This window comes from Macaca fascicularis, chromosome 9 (genome assembly GCF_037993035.2).
Source record: "Macaca fascicularis isolate 582-1 chromosome 9, T2T-MFA8v1.1".
Classification (NCBI taxonomy): domain Eukaryota; kingdom Metazoa; phylum Chordata; class Mammalia; order Primates; family Cercopithecidae; genus Macaca; species Macaca fascicularis.
Window position 1 is genome coordinate 54,357,190 of NC_088383.1, and position 7,747 is coordinate 54,364,936.

General features: G+C 42.8%; 1 pseudogene; it reads right to left on the minus strand.

The window, feature by feature from the left end:
• Nucleotides 1–2,314: 2,314 nt before the first annotated feature.
• Nucleotides 2,315–5,085, minus strand: LOC102145491 (small ribosomal subunit protein eS19 pseudogene; annotated as a pseudogene).
• Between the last annotated feature and the right edge of the window lie 2,662 nt (nt 5,086–7,747).

Consider the following 7,747-nt stretch of genomic DNA (forward strand, 5'->3'; position numbering starts at 1 on the left):
AGACTAACTTTCTTCAAGCCTCCTTGCTTTGTGCTAATAACTCTTTGTTAAGCCCTATCCTATGTAACTGCTGGACATGCTCACAAGCACATTCCAGCTCACAGCCTATGCTCCTTCCTTATTTGGAAATGTTATTGCTTCCTTAAACATTTCGTAAGCAACTTATTTGTTCGTCCCTGCACTTACCTATTTAGGAAAGTTTTAGGCTATTAGCAAATTGGGTATCAGTTTAAGAGTGTGAGGTCCTGCTCCAGTGGATGCAGGACATAGCAGTAAGGATGACCCAAATGTGTAAGGGATAAACATGTTTGCTTTTCCTTTGTTCAGGTGTGCTCTTGCCATTGTTCTATCTGTGATTGAGTATCCTTTCTGCAGAAAGTAAAGATTGCCTTGCTGAGAGATCTTTTGTCTCCTTGCTGACTTTTCTTAACAGCACCGATGATCAATTTCTAACAATTTTGGTATTTCTAACAAGACCTCTTAAAGGAGCCAGTCCCCAAGAGGAACATGAACTGGGGCTAACGAGGAACCCAGGGCCAGGGGACTTTTGGAGGTCTTTTTGTCCTTCTTGTCTTTCTTTTGCTTTTTCTTTTTCTTCTTATTCTTAATGGCCCCAGAGATGACAGATTTCCTGCTCTTGGATCACAAAGTTCTGATAGTGTTTGTCATGTGGATGGTCCCACATAGACTGCCCATTGGCAAAGTTGAAAAAATATTTGTTGCCCCTTATGTCCTGGCATAGTTTCCACTCCCCAGGCAGTGGGGCCACAATGCCCTCCCACGCCAGCCACATCAGTTCTGGTTCCTTGATGGGATCAATACCAATCTCCCGGGTAAATTCAAGAATGTTTTGCTCACTTAAAATGTAGGTCTAGTTATAATCCTCCTCCAGAACTAGCTGATCTCCTGTGCAGAGGGGTGGGAGGGGTCGGTGAGGTCATCTAGCTATGACTCACCTGGGCTCGAACCCCGGCTGTATGACCTTTGGCAAGGTGCTTCACCTCTGTCAGACTCAATAACTGCAAACGTATAATTGAAACAATCTTGACAATCCACATCAAAAGCCTGCCAGACCCCCAGCCTGCTCAGGAGCTGGTGAAATTTCAAACGGAGGCAAGGCACCGTTGAGGCACTGTTGCAGGTTGTCCATTTTCCACTTCTTTCCGCAGTCCCTGCCCACACTCTGGCGCATTGTGCGCTCACTGGCTCACGAGCTTCCCTCAACTACCCCACCACTCTCCCTTCCCCACCTCCCAACTCCTCCCTCCATGAGATCCTCACCTATCCACCATCCCAGAAGGCTCTGGGTGAGGCTCTGGGCGAGGTGCAGCTCCCCCTGTGCCAACCAACAGGCTCTTGCTCTGTTGCCTAGACTGGAATGCAGTGATGTCATCACAGTCACAGTAACCTTGAACTCCTGGGTTTCAGGGATCCTCCTGCTCCTGCCTCCTAAGTAGCTGAAAATGTAGGCACAAGCCACCACACCCAGCTAATTTTTTTTTTTTTTTTTTGAGACAGAGTCTCACTTTCTCGCAAGGCTGGAGTGCAGTGGCACGATGTCGACTGACTGCAACTTCCGCCTCCCAGGTTCAAGCGATTCTCCTGCCTCAGGCCCCCAAGTAGCTGGGATTACAGGCACCTGCCACCACACCTAGCTACTTTTTTAAAGAAAATTTATTTATTTATTTATTTATTTGAGACAGACTCTCACTCTGTTGCCAGGCTGGAGTGCAGTGGCACGATCTCAGCTCGCTACAACCTCCGCCTCCTGGGTTCAAGCAATTCTCCTGCCTCAGCCTCCTGAGTAGCTGGGATTACAGGGGCCGGCCACCACGCCCAGCTAATTTTTGTATTTTTTTTTTTTTAGTAGAGACGGGGTTTCACCATGTTGGCCAGGATGGTCTTTATCTCTTGACCTCGTGATCCGCCTGCCTCGGCCGCCTGCCATTTTTTTTTTTTTTTTTTTGAGACTCTGTTGCCCAGACTGGAGTACAGTGGTGCCATCCCCGCTCACTGCAGCGTTTGCCTCATGGGTTGAAGTGATTCTCCTGCCTCAGCCTCCCAAGTAGCTGGGATTACAGGCATCTGCCACCATGCCCAGCTAATTTTGTATTTTTAGTAGAGACAGGGTTTCACCATGTCAGGCAGGCTGTTCTCAAACTCCTGACCTCAGATCTCAAACTCCTGACCGAGGTACCCACCTCGGCCTCCCAAAGTGCTGGGATTACAGGTGTGAGCCACCGTGCTTGGTCACACCAAGCTAATTTTTTTTTTTATTCGAATGAGGCAATTTACTAACCCAGCATGGTTTGTTCTAATGCTTCTTGCTGGCAGTTGCTACCTGTCCGACGATTCTGTCCAGATCTCTCTCCCTGAGGTGTCAGTTTGCAGCCCTCATCTTAGTCCTTTTCCACAATTTTCAGCCCCTCCAGGGCTTGGAGGACCCGGCAGGCCACACTCTTGGAGCCTTAGCTGAAGTGGCTGGGCATGACGCTATTTCTCTGATGGCCCCTGTAGATCTTGGTCATGGAGCCAACCTCAGCACCACCCCAGAGGTAGAGGTGCCGCACTGTGGAAGCAGCTCAGGTGTAAAACCAGTTCTCATCGTGAGGCGCAAGCTCTTTGTGCTTGGCCAGCTTGATGGTGTCCACCCATCCGGTGACTTTCAGCTTCCCAGACTTTTTGAGAAAGGCTGCCAGAGTTCTGACGAACTCCTGCTGGTTCACGTCTTTTCCACCCAGCTAATTTTTAAAAAAATATTTGTAGACATGAGGTTTTGCTATGTTGCCCAGGCAGGTCTCAAATTCCTGGCCTCAAGTGATTCTCCTGCCTTGGCATCCCAGAGTGCTGAGATTATAAGTGTGAGCCACCATGCCTGGCCAATAATAATAATAATAATTACTATTAAGTAATTATTATTACCTAATAGAGAAGGATTCTCGCTTTGTCACCCAGGCTGGAGTGCAGTGGCATGATCTCAGCTCACTGCAACCTCCACCTCTCAGGTTCAAGTGATTCTTCTGCCAATTTTTGTACTTTTGGTAGAGATGAGGTTTCATCGTATTGACCAGGCTGGTCTCGAGCTCCTGACCTCAGGTGATCCAGCTACCTTGGCCTCCCAAAGTGCTGGAATTACAGATGTGAGCCACCACGCCTGGCCCCAGTAATTATTTTCTGGAATTATTTCCTAGCCTAGACTAAACGGCAGAAACTCTCTCTCATTTATTTTTTCTTAATAGGACATTCCTTGGCACCTAATAGGCAATCAGTATTTGTTGATTGGATGAATGGTTGTCTGTTATCAGCAACTGGTGATACTGACTTTACAATTATAAAACACACCCAACATGCATGGGCATTCTCATGCACCTCCATATCTGTGATCAAAATATTGACAATCCCCAGACACTGCATTCCTTATTTACTTCTTTCAGAAGTGGCCATGGAGGGCAACTCCAGGAGATTCCTGTGGGTCTTTGCTCCTCTTTCCTTACCCTGGAAAGAGTAGAGCATGAAATAAGGCCACTTAATGCTGGTCAGGGGGAAAATCTGCTGTTTTGCAGATGCATGTGGATGAAGCTGTTGACCTGTGGTTTGAAGGATATTCATTTTCTGTTTTTTCTTGTAGTGTGCAGTCTTCCATAGCTTTATATTGGCTAAGGTTTTGCTGGATTTTTCTCAAATATTTCTGACTTTAGTGTTTTGTGCTTCTGGAGCATTGGAAATGGAGCACATCCTGTTTGACGAAGGCCAGTTATGGTGTAATGCAGGCAAGTGGAGATACAGATATTATATCAAGTTCAGATAAATGAGATGAGTGACAGAGTAAAAACACCCTTGATTAAGCTACCTCTACAAAAGTGTAACTCTTTGTTAAAATATTATAACCATCAGCTCACCCTTAATGAAGTACAGTTACACAGTTACTTACGGTGAAGATACCATGATTTAAAGAAATGCATCTATTCTGTCTTCTTAAATCTACAGTTTTCTGAAGGCCTACTCACTTTGTTTCCCCAGGAATTTATTTTCTGCACCATACTTCTCTCTTTCTGGCCAGAAGCAATTTGTAATCCTGGTTCTCTGACTTGACCCTGGGCAGTGTTCACTGAGAAGCCTTGGACTTTGATGTTCGTTGAGGTGGATCTAAGTTTGGGTTAATCATTCCGTCTGTATACTATAAAAACGACAACAATGGCAACGATAATAAAACACCCAAAATACCTCCATAACTTTTTGTTTCAGGTACATAAGAAAAGTGTAGAAACTTATTGCCTCAACCTATTATTTTCTCCCTAGGGTCATAACACCTTTAAATGTTTTACATTATCTTTCTAGGGGAAATCTAATCTCCCACTGCAAATTTTCCCACTGTGCATTTACATTTTTCAATACACACACGTACATATGCATATACACACATATACACATATCACCACCACACAATAATAACAGAAATTCAATCTTTCCTGGCATTTTAAAGCTTTTAGTGTCCATATGACTTTTCAAGGTAGGAAGCATCTCTGAGAGGGAGAGAGACGGCTCTGGGACCAACTTCGGCTGCGGCCTATCAGCGGCTTATCAGATACAGGCAGATTTCTGAAATCCACAAAGTCAGCTTCCGTAGACTCCTAGTTCTTCTCTTTTGGTGACACCTTATTAGTTTAAGTCACTTCCACATTTTCTACAGAAACATTTCCAGTGTATGTGAAAAGTACAATTTTAAAAGCAAGCAGAAAAAGGAAAGTTCCATATCGCTGTCTCTAAAGAGGGTGAGGGAATAGAAGAACATGAGCTTATAATTATATGATTTAGACCCTTGAAAGGCCACGTGAGTTCTTCAAGGCACTGGGGGACAGGGGCAACATGCCGATTTAAACACGCTGCACTGAAGTCAGAGTTCTGCATAAATACTATTATGTGTCACTGTTGATTTTCTCCTTTAGCACAACTGAAAATAAATTGCTCTCAGTGTGTCCATCATCTCACCTTGAATGGAGTTTCCTTAGTGTACAGAATATCAGAAGTGGGGCTGCCTTGCCCCTGCAAAATGGCGAAGTAGCTAAAGTTTATTTTTGCTGCCATCTTACCTCCCCTCTGCTTGCACCCCGATTTCCTGGAGTTGTTCCTTATGCTGGATCCAATCCCGTGTCCAATTCCCTAGGGCCTCCTTGCTGTCAGTTAATAATAGCTTTCAATGCTGTTATTCTTCTCAGAGTTTTTGCATTTTAATAGGACCCCTAGGGATTAAAATGCCTCCAGAACCAAAAGAGTGAATCTCTAATGGTGGAATTTTAGGTACCAGTGACAGGCATTGTGGGAGATTTCATGGGGAGGATTCTCTCAGAAGATAAACACCCCCCACAAAAGCTTTCGACTTGACTGACTTGGTATGGTTGACCCTACAAAAGAGTACAGGAGAGTGAATTAATCAGCCATGAAATACTGAACATTATTGCAAAGAAAGCCTTCAGCTTTGCTAATTATATTTTAATGTTTTAATCAACTTTTCAGTAAATGAATATGTGGTAATATTGGAGGTGTTTCCTGGCTGGGAAAATTATGCGGTATCTTCGGGAAAGTTCTTTGGAGTGACAGTGGAGTAGGGGATGGAGTGGAGTTGTTGGGATGGAAAGGTTTAGTAATTTGTGTTGTAGGTCTTAGCCCATTACTGAAGGAAGCAATCACATTGACACAGAAGAGAATCGCCCGATGAACTCTTAGGTACAGGTGTGAAATAATAATAAACCCCATACAGAACTGTTGTTTCTGTATACGTTTTCCACATGGACAAAAAAAAAAGAAGAAGCAGCTGGGATATTCTTCTCACCATTGTTGGGCACAGGAGGATGTCAGATTCCTGCACTTTATTTGGACTTCTCTATCATTCTTTTACTTTCTCCTGCTAAGTAAACAGTGGAGCTTCATCCATTATTTAGCTATCAGAGACTCAGGATTTTCTGGTTGTGGAACTTGGGAATTCTTACATTTCTTTAAAACTGTGGAAAAATGTATTTGCAAAACTGCTGGAAAGGGAAATTAAGACAGATATCAACCCCGACAATATAATTAATCCTTGTGAGCTTCTCCCCCAGAGGGCTAACTTGAGTTTTTCTTTCTTTTTTTTTTGGGGGGGTTGTCATTATTCACACTTAGCTACCTGTGGCAAGTACTGTGGAGGAGAAAGACTGTTGCAAACAGGTTTGGGGAACACAGGAAGGAAGGGCTTTGAAACCATGCCGGTGAGAAAATGCATAGAGCGGCTGCGCACCACTCTACCTTAAAACTGGTAAACACACAGCCCTTCCCACAAGCCAAATGTTACGAATTCTATTTTTATAGCTCTTGGAAGGCTTTCTGCAATCTTTTCCATGTTGAATGCTGCAGTTAACAGATATCCTTAGGAGAGATTTTCCAGATCAAAAGTCGCAGGTATAAGAATATTGAAAAGAATGTAAAATCTTATGCATGCAAATATCTATTTTATTGCTTTCATCTTTTGAATCAAGGAGGCACAGTAAATGACCCCTTTAAGCAGGGGAGTCATTATACCCTCACATTTTCTGTAAGATTTCTTGTGGGTAAATTGCAAAGCACTATTGGAGTATAATAGTGCAAGGCACTATTGGAGTATTTACTATTTTGTAAACTGCAAAGCACTATTGGAGTGTGCCTTCATTAGAATGGTGGAAAAGTTATTCTTGTGAATTTAATCATAATCTGCATCAGTCTGAGGTTGTAATACATTATTAAATGCAGTAGAGAGTGCTCAGAATAGGAAATAGTGGACTCTTTTGAGCCTGCATTGGTGAACAAAGAAAAGGAAGCACACTCCTTTCCTCTGTTTTTTTATTCTTTGATAAAGTGATTACTGTTAGAGTAATGGATTGCTGTAAACTTGATGTAATCATGATTTAATAAATCATTTGAAAAACTCTCTCGTGGTAGCATGTGAGTGTTCAGGTGGAAATAGTGACAATAATGACAGCTGACACCCAGGAAGCATTTGTTATATGTAGGGAGAAACGTCAAAAGAAGAAATCTAGTTAGAAAGATCCATAGCTTGTGAACAACCATATATCAAAAGTCACCAATATTATCGCAAAGAGCAGAGGCTCTCAGGGGAATGTTACAGGGCTTCATATCTTTCGAAATACTTATTAATGGCTGCAGGAAGACGAAGAAGACACGTGTGGAAACCTAGGTGGAATAGCCAACAAGATTGATGAAACTACCAATTTAACATAGAATCCAATGAAAACAAATATCTGAGCACTCACAATTTAGATCCTCAGGAGTGGGTACATATCATATTGGGGATTCTACAATTTTAACTGGGAGATCCAAGCACAAACAACTAAAATAAGATGCAATTAACAAGATGTGCACTTAAGCCTGCATTCGAATCCCTGTTCTAACACTAATTTGTACAATCTTAAGCTAGTTACACTTAGTCTCTAAAATTCTCAATGTTCTTATCTAGAAAATGGGATAATATTAGTGCCTAGAATAGAACTTAATAGGATAGGACATGTCAAATATTTAGCATAGTAGCACCCAGTACCTTTTAGCTATTATTACTATCATCATAGTTGTTATTAAGAATAATAAATATGGATAATAAACATGGCCAGCATGGTGGCTTATGTCTGCAGTCTAGCACTTTGGGAGTCCAAGTCAGAAGGATTGCTTGAGGCCAGGAGTTCGATACCAGCTTGGGCGACATAGTGAGACTCTGTCTCTAAAA